This window comes from Eubalaena glacialis, chromosome 14 (genome assembly GCF_028564815.1).
Source record: "Eubalaena glacialis isolate mEubGla1 chromosome 14, mEubGla1.1.hap2.+ XY, whole genome shotgun sequence".
Lineage (NCBI taxonomy): Eukaryota > Metazoa > Chordata > Mammalia > Artiodactyla > Balaenidae > Eubalaena > Eubalaena glacialis.
The window spans coordinates 45,075,321-45,092,655 of NC_083729.1; positions in this window are offsets into that span (position 1 = coordinate 45,075,321).

Sequence of the window (17,335 nt, forward strand, 5' to 3'; positions counted from 1 at the left end):
GACGAATGGATAAAGAAGAAGTGGTACATATATACAATGGAATATTACTCAGCCATAAAAAGGAACAAAACTGAGTCATTTGTTGAGACGTGGATGGATCTAGAGACTGTCATACAGAGTAAAGTAAGTCAGAAAGAGAAAAACAAATATCGTATATTAACGCATGTAAGTGGAACCTAGAAAAATGGTACAGATGAACCAGTTTGCAGGTCAGAAGTTGAGACACAGATGTAGAGAACAAACGTATGGACACCAAGGGGGGAAAGCCACGGGGGGTTGGGGATGGTGGTGTGCTGAATTGGGCGATTGGGATTGATATGTATACACTAGTGAGTATAAAATTGATGACTAATAAGAACCTGCTGTATTAAAAAATAAATAAAATAAAATTCAAAAATTAAGAAAATAAAAGCAGTCTGTATTTTTGTTAGGAAGCCTAGGTTATTCTTTTCATGGAGTAAGTTTGAGAGATACTGATTTAATCGTAAGTAAGCATTTCTGGTGAAAGCATATTACTCTACCCAAAAACCCTTTTAGAAGAGCTTTAATTGTTTATAATTACACTGCTGATTAAGTCAAATTTTTCTTCTTGAAATTTCCACCAGTGGCCCTAGTTCAGCCTCCTAGGGCTGCTCTGAGGATATCAAAACACGTTGACATATAGACGTGTTTCAAATGTTTGAAGAGAACTCCCTGCTTTTGCCTCTTGCCATCTCTTGAATTTGTCCTTTTCCTAGATTGACAAGCTCCAGTTTCCTCAAACATTCTACACACAGCATGATTCCCAGAACCTTCACCATTCCAACGTTCCTCTTCTCTCTGTCTAGCCGTCTCACACTTGGCAACATTGTTCTTGCATATGTCCTTACCCAGAACTGGATGCAGCCTCCACAATGGCTCTGATCAGGAAGACGACATCATGGTCTATGTAAAGTTAAAGTCCCATTAACACTTTAACAGACTTGCCACACTTTTTGGTTCACAATGAACTTAGTCAATTTAAAGACCTTTACCTTCTGGACTTGAACTGCTCCTAACACCATCACCTCCTCTGCCCTGCCACACTCGCCTGATTAATTTCTTGGATTTAAAGACTTGTTATTGAATTCTATGAAATTTCAGCTTGTGAATATTCTTCAAATTTTCCAGTAGTACAGAATTCTAGAGCCTGTTGGAAAGGCAAATGAGGTAGATACCAAAGGGACCCATGAATCTACAGAGCTCAGCCTCATTCTCCATGCCCATCTCCAATTTTCAGAAAAGTGTACGTCCAAGAAGATTAAGTGAACAAGTCAAGGACCAGAACTAGAATCAAAACACTTCTGATCCTTGATCTCAGTGGTTTTCCTACTATAAAAACTGTACCATGTCTACAATAAACTTACAATCCAGAGAGGAAATAATAACAATAATGATAATAGCTATCATTTATTGACTACATGACAGAAAATGTGTTAAATATGCATTCATAGATTGTTTCATTTTATCTTCCAAAACAATGCTACTTATTTATATTTTTAAATTAAAGAATATGAGGCTTTAAAATGGTAGGAAATTTCCCAAAGCAGTGGTAACACAGGTTTTATACATGAAAATATCTGATTTCAGAAGCCACACTCTCAACCACTAAGCTGTATATCCATCTTACAACACTGTAGGAAAAAAAGAATGTAATTAAATGAAAAATTCTGTGATCGCCACAACACTGAAGCTTAGAACATAGCTTTACTCCATGCTTCCATCAATACTCAACTCAAATTGATGGTCGGTTTTCTCATATTTTAGGCACATATGAGATAAGGTTGGATGTTCTTCAGTATTCCCAGAGTCAGGTGTGCGTCTCTATCTTAGCAATTAACCTAGTTTATTATAATTGGCTATATTGGTATTTTTCATGTGAACTATGAGTTTCTTGAAATCTGATTATCTCTTTCATTTTTCTACCCACAGCACATAGCATAAGGCATACAGGAGACACTCAAGATATATTAGTTGAATGAATACATAAGTATTCCTTATTTCAGTTTTACACATGTATTTACAAACCAAAATTAAATATCTGTTTTTAAAAAGAATTGGTTTATCTTCTAGAAAATGTATCATAGAAATCTCACCACACAGATAAGGTAAGATTGTACAAATCACCTGATCATTTAAACTTTCATTTTCATCTATTGCTCATTTTGAATAGTTGTAGCTGTTCAAAAACTAAATAAATATCAACATGAAGGAAATTTTTTGAAGTTCAAAGTTTGAACATAATAAGTTTCAAGTGCCCAGGAATCATTCCTATTTTTCAGCCAGTTAGAAATAAAAACACCCTGACAAAACATCATATCAGAAAGGAGATAGATGTGGGAAAAGCCTTCCTTTGGGAGACGTGATGTTCCAGAGTAAATGTTTGCTTACACACTCTTACCCTTCACATAATGACTTGTCTTATAAAGATAGTAAATTTTCACAGCTCCAGCACTTAGAAGCATGGATTTTGACAAAATTTAACCATCCAATATTATTCTTTTGTAAAGACAATGTTGTTAGAACAGCTTGTTTGTTTTTCTTTTACACAAAGTTTACAGAAAACTAAACGTTGGTAACCACTCCATCTTCCACTTACAAACATCTCACATTATTTTATGACACACTATGTTCTGTATTTAAAATATTAAGTGGAAAAATTCAATTGGTTTAAAGAATTCAGACCCATAAGATAGACCAGAGACCTTCACAAAATTAGACATTTTTTCTGCTTTAAGAACAGGACCATTGAATCAGCCATGTACTTGTCATTCACCTTCAAATCATTGTAACAAAAACCATGAGCTTTGAGTTTAGATATTAATGGTTTTAAATTCATGTCTACCTACTAGCTGAGAAACCTTGGGCAAATCATTTAAACCTTCTGACCTTGAGTTTTCTTATCTATAAAATCGGAATAACAATATCTACTCATCACTACAAATGTAATGTCTGTAATATTTAAAGCAAAATATTCACACAGGAATGTTAGATGTGATGATGATCCTGATGATGATCATGATGGCATCATGCCAAACCAGGGAGCATTACACAGTTATCCACGAAGGATAACACATGAATACCAGTCACGTTAAGTTTTTTTTTTCAAGGCATGAGTGGATTACTTTAATAAAAGGTAGTATGTTGAGATGTTTAAGAAAGATCTCTCATAAGACTTATCACAGAAGTGATGTTCTAACAATAATATCTCAAAACTAGATTTTTTAAGTTTAACATGAATAGTTCCACAGTCAAATATTTTTCAAAACAGACTAAGCCAAATGACTGTTACTTACTTGAATTATTGTAATATCCTTCCTGTTCCTAGTTTCACAATTAGCCAAATACATAAAATAGATTGTATTAGTCTGCACAGAATGTCATAACAAAATACCATATGCTGGCTGGTTTAGACAACAGAAATTTACTTTCTCACAATTCTGGAGGCTGGGAAGTCCAAAATCAAGGTGCTGGCCAATTCAGTTCCTGAGGAGGACTCTCTTTCTGGCTTGCAGATTGTTGCCTTCTTGCTGTGTCCTCATGTGGCAAAGAGACAGCAAGCTCTCTGGTGTGGCTTCTTATAAGGGCACTAATCCCATCAGGAAGGCCCCACCCTCATAATCTTATCTAAACCTACTTATCTCCCAAAGACCCCATCTTCAAATACTATCACATTGGGAGTTAGAGCTTCAACATATAAATTTGGGGGAAACACACACAATTCAGTCCATAGCAGAGATAAATAACATTTTTACAGATCATCCTCAAAAACTGCTACCAGTAATTGCTCCAAAATCCAAATCTAATCAGATCCTTTCCTACCTAAAATTCCCTAATACTTAGCATAGTTTGGAAATAGGAATTGAATTGTTCAGTACAGAATAAGGAGTCCTCCTGATGTAGCCTTCAACCACCTCTCCAGGTTTATGTCATATAAATTCCCACATTTACCCTAAGCTATGGTTAAAATAAACTGTCACTCCCAGCATGCACCACACTCTCCTTTTGACTTCTACCTTTAGACTGAATATTTCCTACACTAGAATATTGTGCCTCTAAATTGCCAGGCTTAGTTCCACTTATTCTTTTTTTTAAAGATGGAGTAACTTTAATATATTCTAAATATTACATCTTAAGAAGCCTTCACAGTACCATTTATGTTAAAGGTGCACAATATATTTTTCGTATACAAATGAATGAATGAAGTCAAGCAACATAACCAATCTCAGTGAACTATGTAACTCAACAGTTATGTAACTATTACAGTTATTACATTCTGGCCTTAAACCGCAACTTTTTTTTAAAACATCTTTATTGGAGTATAATTGCTTTACAATGATGTGTTAGTTTCTGCTTTATAACAAAGTGAATCAGCTATACATATACATATATCCCCATATCTCCTCCCTCTTGCAACTCCCTCCCATCCTCCCTATCCCACCCCTGTAGGTGGTCACAAAGCAGCGAGCTGATCTCCCTGTGCTATGCAGTTGCTTCCCACTAGCTATCTATTTTACATTTGGTAGTGTATATATGTTCATGCCACTCTCTCACTTCGTCCAGTTTACCCTTCCCCCTCCCCGTGTCCTCAAGTCCATTCTCTATGTCTGTGTCTTTATTCCTGTCCTGCCTCTACGTTTCAGAACCTTTTTTTTTTTTTTTAGATTCCATATATATGTGTTAGCATATGATATTTGTTTTTCTCTTTCTGACTTACTTCACTCTGTATGACAGATTCCAGGTCCATCCACCTCACTACAAATAAACAATTTAGTTTCTTTTTATGGCTGTGTAATATTCCATTGTATATATGTGCCACATCTTTATCCATTCATCTGTCAATGGACACTAAGGTTGATTCCATGTCCTGGCAATTGTAAATAGAGCTTCAATGAACATTGTGGTACATGAGTCTTTTTGAATTATGGTTTTCTCAGGATATATGCCCAGTAGTGGAATTGCTGGGTCATATGGTAGTTCTATTTTAGTTTGTAAGAAACCTCCAAACTGTTCTCCATAGTGACTCAACCAATTTACATTCCCACCAACAGTGCAAGATGGTTCCCTTTTCTCCACACCCTCTCCAGCATTTATTGTGTGTACATTTTTTGATGATGGCCATTCTGACTGGTGTGAGGGGATACCTCATTTTAGTTTTGATTTGCATTTCTCTAATGATTAGTGATATTCAGCATCCATTCATGTGTTTGTTGGCAATCTGTATATCTTCTTTGGAGAAATGTCTATCTAGGTCTTCTGCCCATTTTGGATTGGGTTGTCTGTTTTTTTGATATTGAGCTGCATGAGCTGCTTGTAAATTTTGAAGATAAATCCTTTGTCAGTTGCTTCATTTGCAAATATTTTCTCCCATTCTGAGGGTTTACTTTTTGTCTTGTTTATGGTTTCCTTTGCTGTGCAAAAGCTTTTAAGTTTCATTAGGTCCCATTTGTTTATTTTGGGTTTTATTTCCATTTTTCAAGGAGGTGGGTCAAAAAGGATGTTGCTGTGATTTATGTCATAGAGTGTTCTGCCTATGCTTTCCTCTAAGAGTTTGATAGTGTCTGGCCTTACATTTAGGTCTTTAATCCATTTTAAGTTTATTTTTGTGTATGGTGTTAGGGAGTGTTCTAATTTCATTCTTTTACACGTAGCTGTCCAGTTTTCCCAGCACCACTTATTGAAGAGGCTGTCTTACCTCCATTGTATATTCTTGCCTCCTTTATCAAAAATAAGGTGACCATATGTGCGTGGGTTTATCTCTGGGCTTTCTATCCTGTTCCATTGATGTATATTTCTCTTTTTGTGCCAGTACCATACTGTCTTGATTACGGTATCTTTGTAGTATAGTCTGAAGTCAGGGATCCTGATTCCTCCAGCTCTGTTTTTCTTTCTCAAGATTGCTTTGATATTCAGGGTCTATTGTGTTTCCATACAAATTGTGAAATTTTTTGTTCTAGTTCTGTGAAAAATGCCAATGGAAGTTTGACAGGGATTGCATTGAATCTGTAGATTGCTGTAGGTAGTAGAGTCATTTTCACAATGTTGATTCTTCCAATCCAAGAACATGGTATTATCTCTTCGTCTGTTTGTATCATCTTTAATTTCTTTCATCAGTGTCTTATAGTTTTCTGCATACAGGTCTTTTGTCTTCTTATGTAGGTTTATTCCTAGGTATTTTATTCTTTTTATTGCAATGGTAAAAGGGAGTGTTTCCTTAATTTCTCTTTCAGATTTTTCATCATCAGTGTATAGGAATGCAAGACATTTCTGTGCATTAATTTTGTATCCTGCTACTTTACCAAATTCATTGATTATCCCTAGTAGTTTTCTGGTAGAGTCTTTAGGATTCTCTATGTATAGTATCAAGTCATCTACAAACAGTGACAGCTTTACTTCTTTTTTTCCAATTTGGATTCCTTTTGTTTCTTTTTCTTCCCTGATTGCTGTGGCTAAAACTTCCACAACTATGTTGAATAATAGTGGTGAGAGTGGACAACCTTGTCTTGTTCCTGATCTTAGAGGAAATGCTTTCAGTTTTTCACCATTGAGAATGATGTTCCCTGTGGGTGTGTCATATATGGCCTTAATTATGTTGAGGTAAGTTCCCTCTGTGCCTACTTTCTGAAGGGTTTTTATCATAAATGGGTGTTGAATTTTGTCAAAAGCTTTTTCTGCATCTATTGAGATGATCATATGATTTTTCTCCTTCAATTTGTTAATATGGTGTATCATGTTGGTGGATTTGCATATTTAGAAGAATCCTTGCATTCCTGGGATAAACCCCACTTGATCACGGTGTATGATTGTTTTCACGTGCTGTTGGATTCTGTTTGCTAGTATTTTGTTGAGGACTTTTGCATCTATGTTCATCAGTGATATTGGCCTGCAGTTTTCTTTCTTTGTGACATCTCTGTCTGGTTTTGGTATCAGGATGATGGTGACCTCGTAGAATGAGTTTGGGAGTGTTCCTTCCTCTGCTATATTTTCGAAGAGTTTGAGAAGGATAGGTGTTAGCTCTTCTCTAAATGTTTGATAGAATTCGTCTGTGAAGCCATCTGGTCCTGGCCTATTGTTTGTTGGAAGATTTTTAATTACAGTCTCAATTTCAGTGCTTGTGATTGGTCTGTTTATAGTTCCTATTTCTTCCTGGTTCAGTCTTGGGAGGTTGTGCTCTTTTAAGAATTTGTCTATTTCTTCCAGGTTGTCCATTTTATTGGCATATAGTTGCTTGTAGTAATCTCTCATGATCCTTTGTATTTCTGCAGTGTCAGTTGTTACTTCTCCTTTTTCATTTCCAATTCTACTGATTTGAGTCTACTCCCTTTTTTTCGTGATGAGTCTGGCTAGTGGTTTATCAATTTTGTTTATCTTCTCAAAGAACCAGCTTTTAGCTTTATTGATCTTTGCTATTGTTTCCTTCATTTCTTTTTCATTTATTCCTGATCTGATCTTTATGATTTCTTTCCTTCTGCTAACTTTGGGGTTTTTTGGTTTTTCTTTCTCTAATTACTTTATGTGTAAGGATAGGTTGTTTATTTGAGATGTTTCTTGTTTCCTGAGGTAGGATTTTATTACTATAAACTTCCCTCTTATAACTGCTTTTGCTGCATCTCATAGGTTTTGGCTCGTCGTGTTTTCATTGTCATTTGTTTCTAGGTATTTTTTGATTTCCTCTTTGATTTCTTCAGTGATCTTTTGGTTGTTAAGTAGTGTATTGTTTAGCCTCCATGTGTTTGTATTTTTTATAGATTTTTTCCTGTAGTTTATATCTAGTCTCATAGCATTGTGGGTGGAAAAGATACTTGATACAATTTCAATTTTCTTAAATTTAGCAAGGCTTGATTTATGACCCAAGATATGATCTATCCTGGAGTATGTTCCATGAGCACTTGAGAAGAAAGTGTATTCTGTTTTTTTTGGATGGAATGTCCTATAAATATCAATTAAGTCCATCTTGTTTAATGTATCACTTAAAGCTTGTGTTTCCTTATTTATTTTCATTCTGGATGATCTGTCCATTGGTGAAAGTGAGGTGTTAAAGTCCCCTACTATTATTGTGTTGCTGTCGATTTCCCCTTTTATGGCTGTTAGTATTTGCCCTATGTATTGAGGTGCTCCTATGTTGGGTGCATAAATATTTACTATTGTTATATCTTCTTCTTGGATTGATCCCTTGATCATTATGTAGTGTCCTTCTTTGTGTCTTTTAATAGTCTCTATTTTAAAGTCTATTTTGTCTGATATGAGAATTGCTACACCAGCTTTCTTTTGATTTCCATTTGCATGGAAAAAGATATTCATCTTTTTCCATCCCCTCAGTTTTAGTCTGTTGTGTCCCTATGTCTGAAGTGGGTCTCTTGTAGACAGCATATATACGGGTATCAAGTCATATTTTAAAATGTATACACATACACTTACCTTTACATATATATTTATATAGGAAGTAGAAAGAAATGCACTAAAATATGAGTAATCTTTCCTTTCTTGAGTGACTTTTACTTTCTTATGTGGTTTCTAAATATTCTCTGATAAAATTTCTCTTTATTTTAAAGAAGGGAGGAAGAAAAAAGAAAGAGAAGCCTAATTTAAGTATAGCCCATAGTCCTTTATAGCTGCTTAATCAGAGTTCCCTAAAGGTGAGTGAGTGGAAGACAGAGGAGAAAACTGATAACACTGAGATCTGATTCTCCCCTGACACAGAATTGTCAGGGTTGTGTTTCTCCTCTAATGAGAGGTAAAGCATAAAAGACAAGAATATGCATGGCTCCTTTTCAAGCCAGATTAAGGGGAAGCCAGCTGGGTAGCTGCCAACCAAGTCAACTTATAAAAAGGACTAAAATATCACTTCAGTAAATCTAAAATTTGTTGCCATTTAACACAGATCTCTCTACACATGATCAACTAGTGAAATATAAAATGACTGACTTCCTTCCCTAGAATAGAAAATAACAACAACAAAATATGCCTTAACCCAAGTTTCTTTTAACCCCTTTAAATAAATGTTGAAATTATTCACAAAGAAAACATTTAAATGTAAACTAAATCATTAGCCTGTCTAGGTCCCATGTAGTTTGGAAGGTTCTGCTTTAGTCTTATTTGAATAATCTTGTTTTTGATTCTGGTAACTTGGCTAGACTTACTAGAAGATGCTTAAACACAATTGTTTCAGCTAGTATACAAGTACCGACTTTATAAGAAATGTTTAAATAGATCTGGAAGTTTTAAAATAAGAAGTACATACTAGCCACATTGGAGTAAAATTAAATAGCCTGAAAATAGAAAGAAACAAGAGTAGTCAGGAGCCCCTCAAAATTATATAGCATTGTCTTCAAATTTGTACCTAAGAGTGGTTTTTGTACACCACTTTTAATTTTATTTATCTGGCCTTCTTTTAAGATTTTATTTTAAAAAAGAATACCCACATCTGTACTTGCTATATGTATATCCTCTTTAAAACTTTGAGAACCTTCAAAGGCAGAAACCTTGTCTTTTACATCTTTGCAATCACATAGCTTAACATAATACATTACACAGAATCAGCACAGAATGCATATTAATCATATGTATGAATAAGTGGATAGATGGATGGAAAGATGGATAGATACATGAACCTATTTTTAAAGACTTGGGTTTTAGGATTTACCTACTCAGTCAAAAAATAACATCTTCTCATTGTGTCTATTTCAAGCAAAGTAAATAAAATGTAAATGTTCTGACCAGATTCTGAAGGACGTGCCTGGGGACTTATGCAACCTGTAAGATGACTGACCATCTGTAATTCTGGTTTTGTTTTTGTTTTTTTTTTCTGTCATACACCTCATAGTCTTACTCTACAAGTCTTCCTAGAAAAGGTTTATAAGTAAAATTCCCTCCTTCCCTCATTGTTTATATATTAAGAATAACAATAATAGCATTTTATTTTATTTTGTACAACACTTTGGGTTTATAAAACACATTCAAAATCATCTCTCGAGTAACTAGATGGAATAAAGATAAGGAAACAGGCTGAAGGATGAAGGGAGTGTCAACCTTCACAGTTAGTGTTAGAGCCTGTTCTCAGACTCAAATCTTCTGAATGCAAGTCCAGTGTTCCATTTGCCACAGACACATCAGCTCATCACAGCTTCCTCCAGCATTGACAGAGTTAAAGGAATGAATTCTTACCATTAGTCCCACTGCTGTGTCTGCATTCCTTATTTTCTGCTAATTACCACATTTGCTGTCAACACTGTATATTGCAGGGAAATTGAAATTCAACTTCCTTCTCTCAGACATTTGAAAGTTTCCTCTCCAGGAAGACAGTAGATCTGGAGCAAACTATGGGAAGGACTGTGGCAAGGATTTCTCCCACAGGTGGCAGCTCTCCCCTAAATTTGAATGAATTCAAAGATGGAAGAGGTAAGATGGGCTGGAGAAATGTACTGAGTATAAGACTTAAGTGTTGCTCCATGTGCCCAGCAAGATTGACATCTTTGGGATTTAGCTGGAATATCGCCCTACCAATAAGGTATGGGAAGAATGCCTTTAAATAAAGAAGATTCGCAAGGCAGTTAAAAATGTTATCAGAGAGAGTGAAATTGAACAGGAAGCATGAAGGCTTCAAAACCCTTCTCACTGTTTAACTGGGGGAGCTGCTCCATTAGCTCAGCTAATTGAACCCTCTGTTACCTCACTTGGATTATCACTGCAGAAGAAAAGGGGGCTGTATTTTTGCTTCCTGAAACAGAATCTGAAACAGGTGAAGAAAGGCAGGGGACAGTATATATGCTGATTACTTTATTTTGACACTAGATCTGTGACTAGAATTAGCTGTGCTCAGATATAAATATCCTTTTAGACACATCCATCCACAACCAATCTATATTATAATTGGCAAAACTGGCCAAGAAGAAATAAAGTAGAGAAAAAAGAAACTTTGCCAATACTTAGGAAGAAATAAAATCTATGTAGTGTTTTATTTAATGATGCAAGCATATAAAATAAGATGAGCAGCCATATTACAATTAAACATGAATGACGGAAAGGTAGAGGTAGAAGAAAATGTTTTTATTTTTCATACATCTGTTTTTAGCTTTTTGCTCTTAATTTTTTTTATGTACTAAAATAAAAGGCACACGCCATGAGTACAACTGAGTTGAAAGATACAAATGTACTTGGGCTGGTTATGTGGCTAACTATTGTGAAAAAAATATAAAGTTGGATCCACATTTCATATCAGCTATTAAAATATATTTTAACTAAAATATATTTTAATGGAAAATTCCAACAATATAATGTGAAAATGACTTTCTCAACCAAATGCAATACAACATGATTCTATACATAGAGAATCCTAAAGATGCTACCAGAAAACTACTAGACCTAATCAATGAATTTGGTGAAGTAGCAGGATACAAAATTAATGCCAGAAATCTCTTGCATGCTTATACACTAATGATGAAAAATCTGAAAGACAAATTAAGGAAACACTCCTCTTTACCACGCAACAGAAAGAATAAAATACCTAGGAATAAACCTACCTAAGGAGACAAAAGACCTGTATGCAGAAAACTATAAGACACTGATGAAAGAAATTAAAAATGATACAAATAGATGGAGAGATAATACAGTGTTCTTGGATTGGAAGAATCAACATTGTGAAAATGATTATACTACCCAAAGCAATCTACAGATTCAATGCAATCCCTGTCAAATTACCAATGGCATTTTTCACAGAACTAGAACAAAAAATTTCACAATTTGTATGGAAACACAAAAGACCCTGAATAGCCAAAGCAATCTTGAGAAAGAAAAACGGAGCTGGAGGAATCAGGTTCCCTGACTTCAGACTATACTAGAAAGCTACACTAATCAAGACAGTATGGTACTGGCACAAAAACAGAAATATAGATCAATGGAAAAGGATAGAAAGCCCAGAGATAACCCCACGCACATATGGTCACCTTATCTTTGATAAAGGAGGCAAGCATATACAGTGGAGAAAAGACAGCCTCTTCAATAAGTGGTGCTGGGAAAACTGGACAGCTACATGTAAAAGAATGAAATTAGAACACTCCCTAACACATACACAAAAATAAACTCAAAATGGATTAAAGACCTAAATGTAAGTCCAGACACCATCAAACCCTTAGAGGAAAACATAGGCAGAACACTCTATGACATAAATCACAGCAAGCTCCTTTTTGACCCACCTCCTAGAGAAATGGAAATAAAAACAAAAATAAACAAATGGGACCTAATGAAACTTAAAAGATTTTGCACAGGAAACCATAAACAAGACAAAAAGTAAACCCTCAGAATGGGAGAAAATATTTGCAAATGAAGCAACTGACAAAGGATTAATCTCCAAAACATACAAGCAACTCATGCAGCTTGATATCAAAAAAACAAACAACCCAATCCAAAAATGGGCAGAAGACCTAAATAGACATTTCTCCAAAGAAGATATACAGATTGCCAACAAACACATGAAAGGATGCTCAACATCATTAATCATTAGAGAAATGCAAATCAAAACTACAATGAGATATCATCTCACACCGGTCAGAATGGCCATCATCAAAAAATCTACAAACAATAAATGCTGGAGAGGGTTTGAAGAAAAGGGAACCCTCTTGCACTGTTGGTGGGAATGTAAATTGATACAGCCACTATGGAGAACAGTATGGAGGTTCCTTAAAAAACTAAAAATGGAACTACCATATGACCCAGCAATCCCACTACTGGGCATATACCCTGAGAAAACCATAGTTCAAAAAGAGTCACGTACCACAATGTTCATTGCAGCTCTATTTACAATAGCCAGGACATAGGGGCAACCTAAGTGTCCATCAACAGATGAATAGATAAAGAAGATGTGGCACGTATATACAATGGAATATCAGTCATAAAAAGAAACGAAATTGAGTTATTTGTAGTGAGGTGGATGGACCTAGAGTCTGTCATACAGAGTGAAGTAAGTCAGAAAGAGAAAAACAAATATTGAATGCTAACACATATATATGGAATCTAAAAAAAAAAAAAAAACTTTCTGATGAACCTAGGGGCAGGACAGGAATAAAGATGCAGACGTAGAGAATGGACTTGAGGACACGGGGAGGGGGAAGTGTAAGATGGCATGAAGTGAGAGATTTACATTGACATATATACATTACCAAATGTAAAATAGATAGCTAGTGGGAAGCAGCTGCATAGCACAGGGAGATCAGCTTGGTGCTTTGTGACCTACTAGAGGGGTGGGATAGGGAGAGTGGGAGGGAGATGTAGAAGAGAGGGGATATGGGAATATATGTATACATAGAGCTGATTCACTTTGTTATACAACAGCAACTAACACAACATTGTAAAGCAATTATACTCCAACAAAGATGGTTTAAAAAAATGCAATACAAGCAATGATAACAAAATCATTAACTAATAAAGTGAAGATATAAAGATGGAAGTTTTTTGTATGCCAAGGCATCATTAAAAAATCAGGTAGGGGCCAGATCAAGATGGTAGAGTAGGAAGATCCTGAGTACACCTCCATCCCAAGACACACCAAAACTACAACTACATATAGAAAAACTATTTCTGAAAATGACCTGAAGACTAGCAGAAAAGATTTTTCTACAACTAAGGATATAAAGAAAAGGCCACATTGAGACAGGTACGAGGGGAAGAAATGTGGTCTAGTCAGAGCACACCTTCCTGGTACAGTGACCCACAAGTGGGAGGGATATAACACCTGTGGATGTCCCTCCTCAGGACCGAAGTGTCCAATTCCAGTCCCCACATAGAGCTCCCCAGCCCAGGGGATCTACACCAAGAAGATGAGCTCCCATAATGTCTGACTTTCAAAACAAGTGGGGTTTATATCTGGGAGAGCCAGAGGACTATGGGAAACTGAGACTTTGCTCTTGAAGGGCTCATACACAAACACACTCACTCCAAATCCTAGTGCAGAGGCAGCAGCTTGAAAAGTGCCTGTGTCATATGAAAAGGAGATTCATTGACTAATTTACGGCATGTGCTGGAGGTGCAGGGATCTAGCGGAACTTTCTCCAGGGAGAGAAGCACTGGCGGGTGCCATTTTTCTTACTATCCTTCCACTTAGCTGGCCCAGTTCTGGTGGGCACCACTGATATCACTCTCCATCAACCTAGCAAACACAGTGAGTCCCACCCCAGTGTTCCCCTGAGGACAAGCCCTGCCCCTGCCCAACCCACCCACCATAGCTGGCCCCTTCAAAGCTGCTCCCACCCTACCCCAAGAGGTGGCCCAAGCCAGCACTGGTGTCCCTCTGAAGTGGCTCTTGATCTGGGGGACCAGCACAGCAACATACCCACAATAATTGTGGCCAGGCCTCAGAGCCAGTTGAGCTGGGGGCCACACTCGCTCACCAGGGCATCTGCAGTAATCATGGCCCAACCACAACAGGAAGGTACACACAGCCCACACAGGGGATACCCTTGGAGTACCTGGCTCTAGTGACTACGGGGAATTTTTTCACTGGGCACCATTCGATGCTGTCTACATAACGCTACTCCTTCAGGAATGGGAGGTGTAGATGATACACCTAATACATAGAAACAAAAACAGAAAATTAGGCAAAATGAGAATGCAAAGAAATACTTCCCAAATGAAATAAGAAGAAAAATCCTCAGAAAAAGAAGTAAACAAAATGGAAATAAGATATTTACCAGATAAAGAATTCAAAGTAATAGTCATCAAGATACTCACTGAATTTAGGAGAAGAATGAACTCAGTGAGAACATCAACAAACAGAAAATATTTTAAAAAATAACCAATCAGAACTGAAGAATAACTGAAATGAAAAATCAACTAGAGGGAATCAAGACCAGATTAAAGGATGCAGAACAGATCAGTAATCTGGAAGACAGGGTGGTGGAAATCACATGATCAGAAGAGCAAAAAGGAAAAAAAAACTTTAATGAGAATAGTTTAAGGGACCTCTGGGACATCCTCAAGAATTCTAACATATGCGTTATATAGGTCCCAGGAGGAGAAGAGAGAGAGAGAAAGGGACAGAAAACTATTTGAAGAAATAATGGCTGAAAACTTCCCTAACCTGGCAAAAGAAACAGACAGCTAAGTCCAAGAAGCACAAAGTCCCAAACAAGATGAACTCAAAGAGATAGACACATTATAATTAAAATGTCAGAAGTTAAAGAGAGAATCTTAAAAGCAGCAAGAGAAAATCAAATAGTCATGTAAAAGGGAACCTCCCTAAGACTCTCAGATGATTTTTCAGCAGAAACTTTACAGGCCAGAAGGGACTGGCACAATATATTCAAACTACTGAAAGGAAAAATTTACAACCAAGAATACTGTACCTGGCAAGATTACAATTCAGAATTGAAGGAGAGATAAAGAGTTTCCTAGAGAAGCAAAAGCTAAAGGAGTTCATCACCACTAACCCAGCCTTATGAGAAATGTTAAAGGGACTTATTAAAAGGAAAAAAAAAAGACCATATCTAGAAACAAGAAAATTATGAAAGAAAAAATCTCACTGATAAAGGCAAACATATAGTAAAGGTAGTGTATCAACTACCTATAAATCTAGTATACAGGTTGAAAGACTTTTATACATGTATTTATATCTAGAATAGTTAAGCAATACACAAAATAATAAAATATAAAATATGTCAAGGGAATATAGTCAGTATTTTATAATAACTATAAATGGAGTATAACCTTTAAAAATTGTCACACTGTTGTACACCTGTAACTTATATAATATTGTACATCAACTATACTTCAATTTGAATTAAAAAAATAATGTCAAAAACATAAAATGTAGTAAGGAGAGTAAAAATGTACTGCTTTTAGAATGCACTCCAACTTAAGAAACCATCGGCTTAAAATAGACTACTATATAAATATGTTGTTTTATATGAACCTCATGGTAACCACAAAACAAAAACCTATTAACAGATACACAAAAATAAAGAGAAAGGAATACAAACATACACTAAAGAAAATCATCAAATCACAGTGGAAGATAACAAGTGAAGAAAGGAACAGAGAACTACAAAACCATCCAGAAAACAATTAACAAAACTGTGATAAGTACCTACCTATCAATAATCACATTAAGTATAAATGGACTGAATATTTCAATCAAAAGACATAGGGCAGCGAGTGCATTAAAAAAAAAAAAGACCCATATATATCCTGCCTGCATGAGACTCACCTCAGATCTAAAGAAAAACACAGGGTAAAATGAAGTGATAGAAAAAGATATCCCATGAAAATGGAAATTTTTTAAAAGCTGGGGTAATAATAGACAAAATAAACTTTACAAAAAGACTGTAACAAGAGACAAAGAAGAACATCACATAAAAATAAAGGGATCGATCCAGCAAGAGGATATAACACTTGTAAATATCTACGCACCCAACATAGAAGCACGTACATACATAAAGCAAATATTAACAGACATAAAGGGAGATATGGACAGGATATAAAACTCGTAAGGGATTTTAACACCATGCTTAAATCAGTGGATAAATCATCCAAACAGAAAATCAATTTAAAAAAATTGGCCTCATGGCACATTAGGCATGATAGACTTAATGGATATATAGAGAACAATCCACCCCAAACCATCAGAATACTGTAAGTCCCCTACACACGAATGAGTTTCATTCCAAGAGTGCAGTCATAAGACCAATGTGATCATAAGTGCAACAAAGTTAGCCTAGGTACCCAACTAACACAATCAGCTATATAGGACTGTACTGTACTGTAATAGGTTTATAATACTTTTCACACAAATAATACATAAAAAACAAGTGAACACAAAAAATAAAGAGAACAATTTTAATCTTACAGTACAGTACCTTGAAATGTACAGTAGTACAGTACAACAACTGGCATACAGGCACTGGCATCAAGTGAACAGGCAAGAAGAGTTACTGACCAGAGGAGAGAGAGGAGGTGGGAGATGGTGGAGGTGAAGGATCCTCAGCAATAGGAGACAGGGCAAGCTGCAATTTCACTCATGCCTGACATTGATGGCACAAGTTCTGGTTCCTTGCTGGATTCAATTCTACTACCCTCTTGAAAAAACGATCCAGTGATGTCTGGGTAGTAGCTCTGTTTTTTCATCATAGATGACATGGTAGCACTGGATTGCGTTCTGAATGGCTGCTGCAACATTTGTGTACCATTCTATGTTCATGTCCTGTGCCTCAAAAACTAACAGTGCCTCCTCAAATAAAGAAAATCCCCTTGCCATTTCCTGTGTCATGAATCTCTTCAGTTACTTCTTCTTCCTCTTGTCTCTCTTTGTCCTTTCTCTGGGCCTCCAATT